At 43.2% G+C, this 17,880-nt stretch overlaps 1 protein-coding gene across 4 annotated transcripts in view; it reads right to left on the bottom strand.

Annotated features, from left to right (window-relative positions):
• The window catches only part of LOC121285277 (leucine zipper putative tumor suppressor 3-like), a 56,819-nt gene that overhangs the window by 28,190 nt on the left and 10,749 nt on the right, over window positions 1-17,880 (bottom strand). Inside the window, exon 1 of one of the 4 annotated variants that reach the window (XM_041201722.1) lies at window positions 17,020-17,176. The exons of the other annotated variants lie outside the window; for them this stretch is intronic. The gene's annotated coding sequence lies outside the window, so the exon portion shown is untranslated. Of the gene's footprint in view, window positions 1-17,019; window positions 17,177-17,880 lie in introns of those variants that run through there. 4 annotated transcript variants of the gene reach the window in all.

Below are 17,880 nucleotides of genomic sequence, written 5' to 3'. Positions count from 1 at the left end.
AGGCCATTCAGCCCTTTGAGTCTGCTCTGCCACTCTATAAGATCATGGCTGATCTGATTGTGGCCTCAACTCCACTTTCCTGTCTGCACCCTCATGACCCTTGATTCCCTTACTGATAAAAAATCTAACTCAGGCTTGAAAACATTCAATGACCCAGCCTCCATTGCTCTCTGGGGAAGAGAATTCCACAGACTAACAACACTCAAGAGAGAAACAAATTCTTCTCAATCAGTGTTAAATGGGAGGCCTCTTATTTTAAAACTCTGCCCCATTGTTCTAGACACCCCCTCAAGGGGCAACATCCTCTCAGCAGCCAACCTGCCAACAATACTCAGGAACCAATTGTTTTTTTTAGGTACTTGAGGCCACCACTTAGCCCTTTGTATATTCCAGGCAGGAAATCAGGAATCACTTTTTCACACAAAAGGGTGGCAAAAATTTAGGATGCTCTTCCTCCAGAAAGGCTGTGAATTCTGGGTAACGAATTAAACAAAGTGCTGGGGCAGAGAGGCAGGCCTTCTACTCAGCCTGCCTCCACATCCAGCAACCATCACACTCATTCCAGGCGCCCGATGTCTAATCCAGGCCACCCTGCTGAACAAAAACCCCAACTGTGGGTGGCCAGTTTTAAAGATTGGGTTCGCAGGGCAGGGAGCTCTCCCCTCTCCATGCACCCGACCAGCGAGCGAAAATCTGGGCCCTAATGTTGACTGCTGTCTGTAAAGCTACTGTAACATTGGCTTTACAGGCATAAAGGGCAGTATTTTCAATTCCCTCCCAATACATCTGGGCACCTCCACCACTCTCACTTGCTTTAAGGGCTCTTTAAAAATTACCCTTTGACCAAGCTTTTAGTCATCTGTCCAAAAGTCTCCTTCTTTAGCTTGCTGTCACCATTGGTCTGATTGCAGTCCTGTGAAGTGCCTTGTGATGCTTCACTATGTTAAAGGAGCTTTATAAATGCAAGTTGTTGTTGTTGATATAGCCTTGTTCCAGCTGGCACATGGTATTTAGGCATTAACCAAGCACATTGGCAGCTGATTCTATGCCAGCTCCAAGAAACGGTGAATTATGGATCCAGTTCATCCCTCATTGGGTAAAAAGGTGAAGTTTTCATTAGTGGTTGAATGATTGTTTGAGGATGTTCACTAATTCCTATTAATTTGCCTCTTTGTCCTCCTTTCTTCAAGATGTAATTATTGTTTTTATAAATTGAAACAAAAAGTGGACTGATTCTGGCGGGGGGGGGGGGGGGGGGTTCATGAATTTTGATAAGTCTTTGACTTTCTTCCTATACCCCTCTTCACCTGAAGGAGGCAACAAATACTGGTGGACAGTTTTACTAGTGCTAATGGTCCAATGGTATATAGAAACATAGAAACTAGGAGCAGGAGTAGGAGTTGGCCATTCGGCCTTACTTTCCTCAAATGGTCATCTTTTATTTGAAAGTTATTCAATCAGTGTCAACATTTTTGGAAAGTCACTACAGGCAGGGCCAAACCTGAAAAACACGCACACACAAGGGGGATTGGAGTGCAGGTACAAAGAAATCTTGCTCCAATTGTACAGGGTTTTGATGAGACCACGGCTGGAGTACTGCGTACAGTTTCGGTCTCATTTTAAAGGAAGGATATACTTGCATTGGAGGCAGTGATACAAAGGTTCACTAGATTGATTCCTGGGGTGATACTGCTGTCCTATGATGACAGGCTGAGTAAATGGAGCCTATACACTCTGGAGTTTAGAAGAATGAGAGGTGATCTCATTGAAACATTCAGGGGGAAACAAGCAGAGCGGAGCTGTAAAGAGCGTGACTTCAGGGAGCAGAGCTGGGCTGTAAAGAGCAAGACTTCAGTGAGCAGAGCGGGGCTTAAATTTAAGGAAATAGTATTTTAATTAAAAACAAACAAAAAGTATGGCAAGGGAGCTCAGTCCCGTGCGTTGTACGGCCTGCAGCATGTGGGAATTCTTACACTCCTTGCAATTTGGGTGACCACATGTGCAGGAAGTGCCACTGGCTTGACCAGCTCGAGCAACAGGTTTCAGAAGTTGAGCGTCAGCTGGAGACACAGCGGAGCATTCGGGAGGCTGAGGGTTACGTGGATATCACATTTTTAGATGCGATCACTCCGCTGCTTAAGGAAGTGCAGAGAGGGAATGGGTGACTAGCGGTCAGAAGAAGGGAGGCAGGCAGGTAGTCAGGAAAGCCCCAAAGCGCACCTCACTTGGTGCCCGTATATCTGTGTTGGAAAACGGTGAGGGTGAAGGTTCCTCTGGAGAGTGCAGCCAGAGCCAAGTTCACAGCACTGTGGGAGGCTCAGCTGCACAAGGGGGGAGGGGTAAGAGTCCAAGAGCAATAGTGGTAGGAGACTCAATAGTGAGGGGTGCAGACAGGTGCTTCTGCGGCCGTAGACGTGACTCCAGGATGGTGTGTTGCCTCCCTGGTGCCAGGGTCAAGGATGTCACAGAACGGCTGCAGCGCATTCTGAAGGGGGAGGGCTAACAGTCAGAGGTCATGGTTCACATTGGTACCAACAACACAGGCAGAAAGAGGGATGAGGTCCTGCAACAAGAATTTAGGGACCGAGGTAGCAGATTAAAAAGCAGGACCTCAAATGTTGTAATCTCTGGATTACTCCCTGTACCACGTGCTACTGAGTATAGGAATAGGAGGATGGAGAGGATGAATGCATGGCTGAAGAGATGGTGCAGGAGGGAGGGCTTTAGTTTCGTGGATCACTGGGTGTGTTTCTGGCAAAGGTGGGGCCTGTACAAGTCGGACAGGTTGCATCTGAACCGGAACAGGACCAACATCCTTGCGGGGAGGTTTGCCAGTGCTGTTGGGGAGGTGGATGGTAGTTTAAACTAATTTGGCAGGGGGTGGAATACAAGGTGGAGGTACAGTCAGGGGTGATGCACAGCCAAATATAGAAGAGAAACTAAGCCAGTCTGGAAGGCAGAACAAATATAGACCTGTTGAGGCACAAGGGAATAATACAAGGCTGGATTGCATCTATTTTAACACAAGGAGCCTTATAAGTGAGGCAGATGAATTGAGGGCAAAACAAAAACAGAATTACCTGGAAAAACTCAGCAGGTCTGGCAGCATCGGCGGAGAAGAAAAGAGTTGACGTTTCGAGTCCTCATGACCCTTCGACAGAACATGAGGACTCGAAACGTCAACTCTTTTCTTCTCCGCCGATGCTGCCAGACCTGCTGAGTTTTTCCAGGTAATTCTGTTTTTGTTTTGGATTTCCAGCATCCGCAGTTTTTTTGTTTTTATCTAGATGAATTGAGGGTGTTGATTAACACATTGGAATGTGATATTGAGCTGCTAGTCCTGGCTGAGAGAAGGGCAGGACTAGCAGCTCAATATTCCAGGCTATAGAATCTTCAGGCGTGACAGAGGAGGGTGTAAAAGAGGAGGTGGCATTGCACTATTGATCAAGGAGTCAATTACTGCAGTAAGGAGGGATGGTATCTTAGAAGTGAGCAACATATGGACTCAAATGAGGCCATATGAGTAGAACTGAAAAACATAAAGGGGCAATCACTTTGTTGGGAGTATACTATAGGCCTCCAAACAGTCAGGGGGAGTTAGAAGGCAGATATATAAGCAAATCTCAGAAGTGTAAAAATAATGGGGTAATAATAGTCAGGGATTGCAACTTCCCCAATATTAATTGGCAAAGGCTTAGAGGGGGCAGAATTCTTAAAATTGCATCCAAGGGAGCTTTTTGTAGAAAGTCCTACAAGAGAAGGGGTGGTACATGACCTAATCTTAGGGAATGAAGCTGGGCACATGGTAGAAGTGTCAGTGGGGGAGCATTTCAGGAATAGTGACCATAACCCTGTAAGATTTAAGGTAGTTATGGAAAAGGACAAGGATGGACCAGAAATAAAGGTGCTGAATTGGGAGAAGGCTGATTTCAATATGATAAGACAGGATCTGGCCAAAGTGGACTGGGAGCAGCTACTCATAGGAAAGTCGACATCAGGCCATTGGGAGTCATTCAAAAAGGAAATAGTGAGAGTTCAGGGCCAACATGTTCCCGTAAAGGTGAAGGGTAGGACTGACAAGTCCAGGGAACCCTGGATGTTATGGGATATAGAGGAGTGGATAAGGGGAAAAAAAGGAGGCTCATGGCAGATACAGAGGACTGAAAACAGTGCAAGCCCTAGGGGAGTATAGAAAGTGTAGGGGGGTACTTAAAAAAGTAATTGGGAGAGCAAAGAGGGGGCATGAAAAAACACTAGCAGGCAAGATAAAGGAAAATCCCAAGGCATTTTATAAGTATATTAAGGCCAACAGGGAGGTGGTTTTAGCAGGCTTAAAAGTGGATAAATCCCCAGGCCCAGATGAGATGTATCCCAGGCTGCTACGTGAGGCAAGGGAGGAGATTACAGGGGCTCTGACACGAATTTTCAAATCCTCTCTGGCCACAGGAGAAGTGCCAGAGGACTGGAGGACAGCGAATGTGGTATCATTATTCAAGAAGGGTTTTAGGGATAAACCAGGTAATTCCAGGCCAGTGAGTCTAACATCAGTGGTAGGGAAACTATTGGAAAAAATTCTTAGGGACAGGATTAACCTCCACTTGGAGAGGCAGGGATTAATCAGGGATAGTCAGCATGGCTTTGTCAGGGGGAGATCATATCTAACAAATTTGATTGAATTTTGAGAGGAGGTGGCTAGTTGTGTAGATGAGGTGAGGGTAATGCAGTTGATGTAGTCTACATGGACTTCATTAAGGCTTTTGACAAGGTCCCACATGGGAGACTGGTCAAGAAGGTAAGAGCCCATGGGACCCAGGACAATTTGGCAAATTGGATCCAAAACTGGCTTAGTGGCAGGAGTCAGAGGGTGATGGTCAAAGGTTGATTTTGCAATTGGAAGCCTGTGATAAGTGGTGTACCGCAGTGATCAGTGCTGAGACCCTTGCTGTTTGTAGTTTACATTAATGATTTAGACGTAAATGTGGGAGGTATGATCAGTGAGTTTGCTGATGACATGAAAATTGGTAGTGCTGTAAATAGTGAGGAGGAATGCCTTAGATTACAGTACGATATAGATGGGCTGGTAAGATGGGCAGAGCGGTGGCAAATGGAACTTAATCCTGAGGAGTGTGAGGTGATGCATTTTGGGAGGACTAACATAGCAAGGGAATACACAATGAATGGTAGGACCCTAGCGAGTACAGAGGATCAGAGGGACCTTGGTGTACATGTCCATAGATCCCTGAAGGCAGCAGTACAGGTAGATAAGGTGGTTAAGAAGGCATATAGAATACTTGCCTTTATTAGCCAAGGCATAGAATACAAGATCTGGGAGGTTATGTTGGAACTGTATAAAACACTAGTTAAGCCACAGCTGGAGTACTATGTGTAGTTCTGGTCGCCACACTACAAGGAGGATGTGATTGCACTGGAGAAAGTGCAGAGGAGATTCACCAGGATGTTGCCTGGGCTGGAGCGTTTCAGCTATAAAGAGAGACTGGATAGGTTAAGGTTGTTTTCCTTAGAGCAGAGAAGGCTGAGGGGAAACCTGATAGAGGTATACAAAAATTATGAGGGGCATGGATAGGGTAGATAGGAGGAAGCTTTTCCCCTTAGTAGAGGTGTCAATAACCAGGGGGTGTAGATTTAAGGTAAGGGGCAGGAGATTTAGAGGGGATTTGAGGAAATTTTTTTTCACTCAGAGGGTGGTTGGAATCTGGAACACACTGCCTGAGGGGATGGTAGAGGCAGGGACATTTACTAAGTATTTAGACGAGCACTTGAAATGCAACAGCACATAGGGCTACGGGCCAAGTGCTGGAAAATTAGATTAAAACAGATGGGTGCTTGATGGCTGGCACAGGCATGATGGGCCGAAGGGCCTGTTTCTGTGCTGTATAACTCCATGACTCTACGTTGGCATAGTGGTAGTGTTGCTGGTATCGCAAGTGTCTCCAAGCTAATGCGCTGGAGACATGGGTCCAAATCCCACCACGGCAGCTGCTGGAATATAAATTCATTTAATAAATCTGGAATATAAAGCTAGTCTCAGTGATGGTGACCATGAAACTGTCATCGATTATTGGTTCACTAATGGGAAGGAAATCTGCCATCCTTACCTGGTCTGGCCTACAGCTGACTCCACACCCATGGCAATGTGAATGACTCTTAACTGCCCTCTTCAATGGCCCAGCAAGCCATGCAGCTAAAGGGCAATTAGGGATGAGCAACAAATGCTAGCTTTGCCAGCAATGTCCACATCCCATGAAAGAATAAAGGTTACGAAAATGCTTGACAGGGTATTTACTGAGAGGTTGTTTCCCATGGCTGGGGAATCCAGAGCAAAGGATCACAGTTTCAGGATAGGAGGCCAATCAATTAGGACTGAGATGAGGAGAAGTCACTTCACTCAAAGGGTTGTGAATCTTTGGAATTCTCTACCCCACAGGGTTGTGGATGCTCCATCATTGAATACATTTAAGGCTGAAATAGACAAATTTTAGGCCTCTCAGGGAATCAAGGAATATGGGAAGTGAAAGGAAAATGGAATTGAAGCCCAATATCAACCATGATCTTACTGAATGGCACAGCAGCCTCGATGGGTTATATGGTCTTCTCCAGCTTCTATTTCTTGTGTTTTTATGATTGAGGGTTAAGTATTGGTCAGGATACCAGGTATAAAACTTTCCTGCCCTTTTAAAAAATAGTACCACGGGATCCTCTGCATCCACCCGGGCAGGTAGATGGGGCTTCAGTTTCATGTCTCACCCAAAAGACTAAATGTTCAGCAATGTCAGCCTTGATTTTTGTGGTCAAACCCTGGAGTGGAGCTTGAGCCCAGGACCCCTTGTGATTCAGAGGCCAGTGTGCTATTAACTGAGCCACAGTTGAAACTCTAAATGTAAGAAATTTTGAACTGAGAGAAACTTCTTGAAATGGAGAACTGTGCAGCTCTAGAAGACCCACCTTATTTTAGAAAGCGACATTGTGAACACAGAATTCATCAGTTAAGTTGCTTCAGGTTGACAAACTAGTAGTGTCATAGCACACTGTGCTGTCACGTACTCTCAACTGTTCAAATACACTTGACAATCGAAAGATCATCAACAAACATTAAAAGTCAGTAGATTGATGGAAACTTTTCCACTGTGCACTGTATGCATGTGTAATGTTTCTATTTGGAATAAAACATCAGGGTTTTGTTTCTTAAATTTCTTGTGGGATTTTTCAAAGCATCTGCTTTAAGAGCAATTACATCATTCAGCAGTCACATTTTCCTCTCCAGTTCTTGTCTCCCCACTGAATTTGCTCTCTGCACGCAAATAACAGGTGCTCATTCCACCTTCCTCAGCGTGAAATTGCTCTGTTTGATTTTAAACAAATTACTTCATGAGCCCCACCCCAATGGATGTGCCTATCACATTGCATGTTGCAATGCTCATTGCGCTGATCCTGAAACACAAAGCAGTGAACTAGAAACTTTAGGCTCACTTCTTAAACTGACATTACTCCGGTCCCTAGTTATCATCTCTTCAATTTGGACTATAAGTGGAGACATAGAACTATAGCGACTGCAACTTGGAAGGAAGCTGTCTAGCTGTCTTATGTTATAACTTTACCTCAGCTGATTAAGCTTTCTCCATATCCTTCCTATATTCTTTTTCAATTCTATCTTAATAGATGTTATGGACTCTGCCTCAATGGCATGTTGTAGTAAAGTATTCCATGTTATGCACAGGAGTTCCAACAGGGAAACAAACAATTCAGCACCACCAGTCCATGTCAATGCTTCCCCTCCATGCAAGCACATAGACCTAATCACATTTACTCACTCTGTTCCCACATGCCTTTCCTCTTCATCCACCTATCCAAATTAATTTTAAATGTTGACATAACTTATGTCACTAGGCCCAGAAGTGAATCCCACAGCCTCACAGCTTTGTGTAAAAATGTTTCTCCAACTCGCTGCTCTAAATTTCCTACACTTAACCTGGTATCTGTTGCCCCTTATTCCAGACCTGTCAACCTATGGAAACATCTGCTTATATCTACTTCATCTGTTTATGATTTTCAACACGTTCTATGATGTTTATCAAACGTCCATTTTGAAATTTGCACTGCCTATTTCAAGCTATCTTGATAGGTAGCAATTTTCTGCTTATTGAAGGACATAGGCCTAGAAACTGGATGCTGCCGTGCTCATTTTACAGGCACAAAATGGTCACCAAGTTGTTCAAAATGGCGTCCTTCTGGCACGTGCGCATTGTACGCCAGAAGTGCACCATACAGGCAGAAAAATAGGCGTTTGGGCAAGTGCCTGAAACAACCATTAGACCTTTACGTTTGTGATTCAGAGGGCCAAACATCAGCTTTAGGCCTTCTTTGCAAAACAGGTCACCCATGAAAACTGATGGTGCCTTAAAGAGGCCACTGGGGGCGGCCACCAAAATGGTATGTTCTTTGGAGCTGAAAGGAGGAGTGCCAAAGGTTATTGCTGGCATGTGCTTGGCCTCCAACCAGTCGCCTTCTCCTCCCAATCATCTCCCTTCCTGATCATCTCCGGCATCCTGATGACCTGTGTCCACCTGGTCACCTCCCTATTCCCGATCACCCGAGCACCACTGTCAGCCACACAGCTGTCTGAAGTCCATTGCCAATTCACCAGTGAGTGTCTGGTGAGGCCCACCTTGAATTCACTGGTCACGTTTAAATTAGGCCCAAGGCACAACATCAGGTATGCCTCTCGCCTAACCAGCCTGGCACTGGGATCATTCCCTGTGACCAGTTCTAATTTCTTTGTATCACTAATTTGCTACCAAAGGTGTTATGTTAACTGATCTCAAATTATCAAGAGTGACTGTCTCCGTCTTTTAAAAATAGATATACATCAGTTCTCTGGCACACATCCACACTCAGTAGAACCCTCAAATATAACTACCAGGGCCTCACCACCCACAGGATCCCAGGGTATATCCTGTTGGTGCCCTAGTCCTGTCTTCTTCTCGTCAAGTTCATCTCCCTCACAACCACTTCAACAACAACAACTTGCAGTTGTGTCGTACTTTAACACCCATGCCACTCGTTAATGCAATGGCTGCTCTGAGCTCAACAATTACAGAGTCACATAGGATCTCTTACTACTGGAACCAACTTAAGGTACACATTAGCAACTAAAACTTGACGCTGAGCCACTTAAAGGAGATATTAAGTCAGGTGATCAAAAGCTTGGTCAAAGAGATAGGTTTTAAAGAGTGTCTTAAAAGAGGAGATAGGAGTAGAGAGGCGAGGATGTTTAAGCAGGGAATTCCAGAGTTTAGGCTTAGGCAGATAGAACATGGGCCACCAATGATCGAGTGATTAAAATCAAGGATGAGCTCATCGCCTCACAGGGTTGGAATTCACTTTTAATTCATTTCTTTTAACTAATTAAATCTATATAATATATATTATATACTATTCCTTTTGATGTTTTGCGATTTTTCCTGTACTCTCTTTTCCATCCTTAACCTGCTCTGTCTTATTTTCTCATATTCTCCTTTAGCCGTTTCATTATAACTCCTCCTAGACCCTCTTCTTCATTTCTAATTAGAACTAGATCTTATCATACTGTGCTCATTCCTCTCAAGGTGCAATTACCCACTTTGTGAGGAAAAAAAACCTTTAACTTCCCCATCATTCCTCGAGAAACAACACTGATTCTAAAGTCCCTTGTTAAACAGCAAAATTAGATAATTTATCATCAGAGGACCATTCACGATTTCGAAAACGATTATTAAATTTATCATTAACTATCTCTGCTCCGGTACAAAAATCCACTTTTTCAGGCATTTTTGCCATAACCACAGATCCAAATGGCACAAGGATAAAAAAAAATCCCCTAACTCCAGAGAAAAATTAGATTTGAAGTAATGCTTTTGCCTCTGAAGAGCAATGAGTATATGAAATGCACTTCCAAATAAAGCAGCTAACGCTGGGCTGATTAACACCTTTAAAAAAACTCAGCTCCGAAGTGACCGACCATATGGTTAGGGAAATGGGCCCATGATCAGGGCAACTCGAGATGACTGAGTGCTGTGTGGAACATGATTCTTGAGCTGCTGGATTCAATGTCATGCCAAGAAAAGCAACTAGTCAAGGGTGATTAATGTAGGACTAGATATAATTGGGGCAGCGAGAAAGTTTGCAAAGTCTTTTCTCAAGAGATGAAATACACAGGGCTGAAGTCCGAGACAGGTTAAATTGTGGAAGTCTGTGGAAGGAATGGACCCTGATGGATCAAATGGCTCATTCTCATTCCATGCTGTTAGCCCATACCACCTGCTATTTAGAGCACCAACGCACCAGAGGAATGATACAACGTAGTGAAGCTCCTATATTCGTGCCAATGATTCTTTTCACAGGCACAGTCTTGATCTGGGAAAGATTAAATAAGGAGGAGGCCTGGTACTTCCTCACTGACATGAAGTCACACCAAGCAAGAGGGAAGGCAGGTTCTCACACACTAGCTAAGCAGTTAGTTACGCATTTGACTGCCTTTCTCAAGTTGGTAAATGGACTACCCGGTAGGGGTCCTACAGTCCCCTGATAGTATTTGTGTGTTAGCCATTTTATTTTATTCCCAATTTGAGCTGACACTGTGGTGGTGAAGGAATCAGTAACATTCCAGTCATAATCAAAGACTGTATAGGTTTGGGGAAATCAGGAATCAATAAAATGGTGGGTATAAATGGTCTTGAAACTAACCTATAATTATTGGAACATGAATACTTAATGGGTTTGTTTGAATATGCAGTACATCAATCGAGATATGTACTTCCACAGTGTTGAGTTACCCACTTGTTGCAAGAATGCAACCATATAACACAAAAACGCAGAAAGGAAGGAAAAGCGCAGGCGCCAGTGTATGAAAAGATGTCCCATGTGAATACAGTGCATCATCTCCACTGGGAAAGGCCACTGGAAATTAAGAAAACATAGATGCTGTATTCAGATCACCATGGTCCTTGCAGACCAATTATTGATGAGCAGAAAGTTGCCCTTTTGACAGTTAGGTAACTATCTCATGTTGCAGATCCTGAGGCACTTAAAATGATAAAGGCATTCAATATGGTAGATACCCAGAAACTCTCTCCTTTGCTGGAGGAATCAAGAACAAGAGGGCAAATCTTAGAACATGAAGAAGTGAGAATTCACACAAAAGGAAGTAGAAGTCTAGAACAGCCTCCAATTACATAGTGCCTTTCACAACCCCAGGCCACCCCAAAGGGACTTTACCTATAACGACATACTTTCTGACTTGCAGTCACTGTTGTAATGTAGGAAATGACAGTCAAGTTGCACACAGCAAGTTCCCACAGATAACAATGTGCTCAATTTATCTTAATGATGTTGGTTGAGGCATGAATATTGGCCAGGGTATCAGGAAGAACTCTCTTGCCCTTCTTGAAACATTGTCATAGGAGCTCTTACGTCCACCTGAGAAGGAAGATGGCATCTCCATTTACACTCTCAACTGAAAGACGCCACTTCTCATAGTGCAGCACTCCTTTGGCGTCAGTGTGGATTCTGTGGTTCAAGTTTCTGGAGTGGGGCTTGAACCGACAATATTCTGGTGCAGAGACGAGAGTGCTACAAACAGGGTCACAGCTTACAGCTTAGTGGCTGCAGATGCTGGGAGAATTGAAAAGACTGAGGTTGATAGATTTTGTTTGGTAAGGATGTTAAAACTTGCATTTATATAGTGCCTTTGACAACCTTGGGATTTCCCAAAGCACTTTACAGCCAGTAGCACTTTTTGAAGTGCAGTTGATGTGTTACTATTAGAAATGTGACAGTCAAATTGCACACTACAAGGTCCCACAAACAAGAGGAGTTGTGATAAGGGCTGAAAGATGTAAGATGTCATGGCAGCAGTGTCAAATGTGCAATTGTGAATTGTTTTGCTTCCTGATCCACTTTCCTTTTCACTGACTATTGTTCATCTGTAATAGCTTTCAGTTCTGACAAAGACTTTGTACACTCTGTTTCTCTCTCCAGTGATGCCACTTGAGTGTTAACAGCACCTTCTGCTTTTGTTAATGAAACTAAGCTGCTACAATAGAGCTTTCAATACTGCTCTCTATCCTTATAGAAAACTGTTCATTTGTGTAGTCATTTAAAATATACATCATCTCATTTATATCCAAGTCACTGCATAGCGAACGGATCAGAAACAGGTTGAACTGGTAACTATTAAGGCAAAGTAAAGACATTGTTCTTTTTCTTGGCTTGCATTCAACACATCAAAGTCAAATTTCTAAGAGATGCTGGGTGAGACACCTTCCTTTGTAGTGTGTGACTGACTAGGAACAAATTGTCTCTGTTTAACTTGGGAATTTGGTGTATTCACAGGCAGTCTCTCTCAGACTGGCTTAGTTATGTTTCTGGTGCAAGTAACATCAGAGATGTCAAGGCCAACTTGTCTAGTGGTCTTGTTACTTCTGAATGAAGGCTTCCTAATAGATTGTCTAGGAGGTCTCATCACATCCTCCCACCTCAAACCAGCCTAACACCCACACAAACGCAAAAGCTAAATACTGCGGAGACCGGAAACCAGAAACAAAAACAGAAAATGCTGGAAATACTCAGCAACTCAGGCAGTATCTGTGTAATAGCAAAAGAGAGAGTCAATGTTTCAGGTTGATGACTTTTCATCAAGAAGGCCATTCATCTGTTTTCAGTGACCAAATGAAAGGGGAGCTAACTCTATTACTCAATAATGAAACATCTTTTCTCCATCATCTCCAACAACTCTAATATTTTTTATAACTAATAAACAAAAGGTGTTCAAAGAAAATGCAAAGAACAAAATCTTGTTTTGTGCTCTACTGATTTTTCTCCTGGATTACTGAAAATAGTGTCTACAAACCTTGATGGTGCAGAACTTGAATATTGCCAAAAAGAGAGACCTATTCTGAAGCTTTTCGTCTTACACTCAGCAGGACAGACACAGGAATGCTAAATTTCAAATGATCACAACAATTTATACTACAGGATAGAAGAGTGATGATTGGTTGGCAAGTTGACTCTGATTGGATGAGGCTTTGCCATGGAGACAGCAAGGGGGAACTATGGGCTCCTCAAGTTCATGGGTAATTTAAAAAAGGCACAAGGCTTGAACATATTCTTTTTGTCTGCAGAGAATGGGTCCCTATGAATGAGCGTTTGTCACTTTTGGCAAATGTGAATGAGCCATGTTAAGAGCTCAACTGTTTGTCTTAAATTGGTTGTTAGTGTAGCTATTGGCAGAGTACAGACTGTGCTCAATCAGCCCATACTTGTAAAACAAACAACAAAAAATCTGTTGAAAGATGCAATTCTGCAATTGGGCAGCACTTGTTGAGCAATTCTAAGTGCGCCAATAGCTACACTAACAATCAATTCAAGAATGTCACGCTCAAAGTAATGGCTCATCAGGGACCCTTTCTCTGCAAACAAATGGAATATGTTCAAGCCTTGCGCCTTATTTGAGTTACCCGGGAGCTTGGAGAACCTACTGTTCCTATTCCTTTATCCATGGCAAAGCAATGGGTAATCAGAGTTGACTTACCAACCAGAGCTTTGTAACAGAGCTTAGGTCAATGAGTTTAACAACCAGTTGAGATGAGGATATGCTTCGTTTGGCCATTCTTACTAACTAGTAAAGAATAGTGCTTTACATAGAACCTTTCTTTAGCTCAGGACATCCAAAAATGCTTTACAATTTCATGAAATCCTTTTCTCCTGTGGTGTAAATTGTTGTCATTGTTTGAAATTTGGGATTCTTGGGTTTGTCGTGATCAGTGCAAGATGAAAATCTTCAGCAACATGCCTCTCTTTCCAGCAATATTAACAGTGTCCGAGAGACTAGTCTTCAATACCTAGATACTCCAGGGCAATCTGGAGCATTGACAGCCCGAAGGGGAAGGAATACTGCATGCAACCCCATCAAGAATGGGTTTGTAACAGAGCTTAGGTCAATGAGTTTAACAACCAGTTGAGATGAGGATATGCTTCGTTTGGCCATTCTTACTAACTAGTAAAGAATAGTGCTTTACATAGAACCTTTCTTTAGCTCAGGACATCCAAAAATGCTTTACAATTTCATGAAATACTTTTGAAGTATGGTCAATCTTGTAATGCAGGAAACATGGCAGTCAGTTTTCACACAGCAAGATCCCACAAACAGCATTGTGATGATGACCCAATAATATATTTTAAGGATATTGGCTAATGTTTAAATATTGACTGAAGCAGTCTGTGCCTATGTGCAACAAGACCTGGACAACATTCAGGCTTGGGCTGACAAGTGGCAAGTAACATTTGTGCCACACAAGTGCCAGGCAATGACCACCTCCAACAAGAGAGAATCTAACCATCACCCCTTGACATTTAATGGCATTATTATCGCTGAATCCCCCACTATTAACCTCCTGGGGGGTTACCATTGACCAGAAACTGAACTGAACTAGCCATATAAATACTGTGGCTACAAGAGCAGGTTAGAGGCTGGGAATTCTGTGATGAGCAACTCACCTCCTGACTCCCCAAAGCCTGTCCATCATCTTTAAGGCAAAAGTCAGGAGTGTGATGGAATACTCTCCCCTTTCCTGGATGAGTGCAGCTCCCACAACATTCAAGAAGCTTGACACCATCCAGGACAAAGCAGTCTGCTTGATTGGCACCACATCCACAAACATTCACTCCCTCCACCACCAATACACAGTGCATGATGCACTGCAGCAACTCAACAAGGGTTTACGTGCCAGTTTGCTCACTTGGCGTGGCCCCCATTTCAATCAAATCTCCTCTTGACTTTCTCTTCCACAAGGAGAACAACCCCATCTTCTCCAATCTATCCACTTAACTGAAGTCCCTCATCCCTGGAGCCACTCCAGTGAATCTTTTCTGCACCATCCCCGTTTCATCCAATGGCACCCACCAACTGCCCTGATGTAGAAATATGCAGGCTGCAAATGGAAAGACTAGGAATGATTTGTTTTTTGTATTAGAGAGATGGAAAGCCCAATTCAAATTCCTCTATCTTTGGATAAAAGGTTAAACAAGGACCTGCCTGCCCTCGAAGGTGGATGTAAAGATCCCATGACACTGCATCAACCAGTTTTCGTACAGCAAGATCCCATAATCGGTAATGACCAGTTCAATTTTTTTTGTGGTCCTGGTTAAAGGATTAATATTGGCCCACCAGAATGGGGGCTGCTAGAGCGGGACAGGGGAAAAGCACAAACTGTTGTTGGCATTACTGTGCTCACACCATGCTCCACTTGAGTTCAAATCAAAACTTCAAAGAATGCAAAACCTTCAACTTCCAATATGTTAGTGCCAAAAACAATATCAGAGATCGAGCAATAGCCTGAAGGCCTTGATGCACGGTTTAGTACCTGAATACCCATACATTAATGAGCTCATACTGAAACTGGACTTTCATCACAAGAGGAAGCATCTCTTTTGCATTTCCAATTATAATTCATGTCTTGTGGTGTTAAACTAGGCTCTGGAATTCCCTTGCCAAACATCTCCACCCCTCCATCCCTCTTTCTTCCTTTAACATGCTCCTTTTAAAGCCTACCTCCTGATCAAACATTTTGTCACCTGCCCAAATACCTTGCTTGGCTCAGTGTCAAATTTTGCTTTATAACACACCTGTGGAGCACCTTGGGACGTTTTATTATGTTAAAGATAGCATATAAATAAAAGTTGCTGTTAATATTAAAGGTTACATTCTGCAAGACTGGAAAAGAAAATTTGCTCCCTCGTTGCACTTCATAGAATCTGGTGCATGTGAGGTGCTTGTTGACGTTTCTAAGTGATGTGATAAGATGCTATATAAAGGCAACCATTCTGTAGCTTAGGTCATGGGAGAACAATATCTGCATGCCAGTTCCCCGAATCTTCCCTACTAGGCATCCTTTATTCCTGACAGCATCGGAGGTCCACCAATGTGAGTTCTGACTTTGGAGTCAGGGCAGCAGAGCTGCTCTTTGCAGTAAAGGGAAAAAAAATAGATAATAATCATTTGTATTTATATTTTATGACCTTAGGACATCCCAAGACACTTTAAGGCCAAAGTCTGACAAATGGCAATACTAACTAGATAACCTCTTTTTAGCAAAGTTGCTTGAGGGGTAAATATTGGCAAGGGCACCGGGCATTAGAGAGGGTGCAGAAAAGATTCACAAGAATGAAATTCCTCATCCCTGGAACCAGTTGTGGAGATAGATCCAAGAGGTTGAGACCGTTTTCCTGGGAGAAAAGAAGGCTGAGAGGGAATTTGATGGAGGTGTTCAAAATCACGAGGGGTCTGAACAGAGTGGATAGAGAGAAACTGTTCCCACTGGTGGAAGGGTCGCGAATGAGAGGGCACAGATTTAAGATAATTGGTAAAAGAAACAATGGAGACATGAGGAAAAACTTTTTCATACAGCGAGTGGTTAAGATATGGGACGCGCAATCAGATAGTGTGGTGGAAGCATCAAGGCATTTAAGGAGGGGATTTTATTATCTGAAAAGGAAGAACATGAAGGGCTATGGGGAGAAGGCGGTGGAGTGACAGTAGGTACGTTGCTTATTCGAAGAACCAGCACAGCCATGACGGGACAAAAGGCTTTCTTCTGTGCTGTAACAATCCTGATTCTATAAGGGTATTAAGGGTGACAGAATCAAGATGGGTAAAATCAGAATTAAAATGCAGATCTGCTGTGGTCTAACTGAATGCTGGGTTCGAGGGGCTGAATGGCCGACTCCTGTTCGTACGCTTCTATCAGAGGTTAGCCAGCTGAAAACCACACAAGCCACAGAATAAATGCAGCATCTGTAGCATTACTGCACACAAGAGCTCCACACCTCAGTGAACAAAATCTTTAATGTTCTCGAGCCCAGTAATGAAAATAAGCCCGTTTATCAATTGTCGGCTGCACATTCAGCTCTTGGGTAACAGATCCATTCAAAATAAAATAAACTATAGAAGAAAGAAATAAATCGTACCTTAGGTATCCTTCTGGTACATCTAGGTTTTGACTGGAAAATTAACGTCCTAGGAAGCTAGCAAAAGCCCTTACAGTTTTCAAATTCATCCCTTGCTGTGAAGTATAATGAGCTTGGGGAGTTTTCTATGGCAGGGTTTCCTCACAACCTGCTGCTAACCTTGTCACTGTACAAGTGGCAAACTGCAATGCAGGAAGATATATGTACTCTCACACAGGAGCTGGGAGGGGTTAAAGGACATTCTGCAGCACACATGTCAAAACTGTCAGCGGCGCTCGACTGGCTATTTGCTGGCAGTACTGTTCCTCTACCAACTATGTAAACAGGCTCAATGGGCAGCCAGCACTCCAACCTGCATTCAGATGGAATATCCCCAGTGCTCTAACAGCTCTTTACTATGATGTGGAAAATCAAATACACTCCTGAGTTTGCTTTTTTCTTAAAGGGAGACTGTCTTCAAGAAAAATAGAAGCACAAATGTTTGGCATACGTAATTGTTGGTGTTCTGAGAGGGGGAATTGATTACCATGTCTGCTTGAAAGGAAGCACTTGCATTTGTATTGTGCCCTAACATGTCCACTAGATTTCCTAAAATGCTGCACTTTGTGAATTTCTTGTGAGTTACAGTCATTGTTGTGTGAGCAAATGTAGTAGCAAAATTGCACACAGCAGGATACCATTGACAGCAAATTAAACGAATGACTGATTCTGATACAAAAGCCTACAGAGCCTATCTTTTCACTGCTGACTACACATCTTCACACATTTTTCGATTTTCTTTCAGATTCTTATTACTTGCAGTTTTCCTTTTAAGGTGATTGATCAGTCAATTTCAATGTTAAATGAGGGAGGAATGTTGGC

This window comes from Carcharodon carcharias, chromosome 1 (genome assembly GCF_017639515.1).
Source record: "Carcharodon carcharias isolate sCarCar2 chromosome 1, sCarCar2.pri, whole genome shotgun sequence".
NCBI classification, from domain to species: domain Eukaryota; kingdom Metazoa; phylum Chordata; class Chondrichthyes; order Lamniformes; family Lamnidae; genus Carcharodon; species Carcharodon carcharias.
The sequence above is the reverse complement of the archived record's forward strand: the minus strand, read 5'-3'. Positions and strand labels throughout refer to the sequence as shown.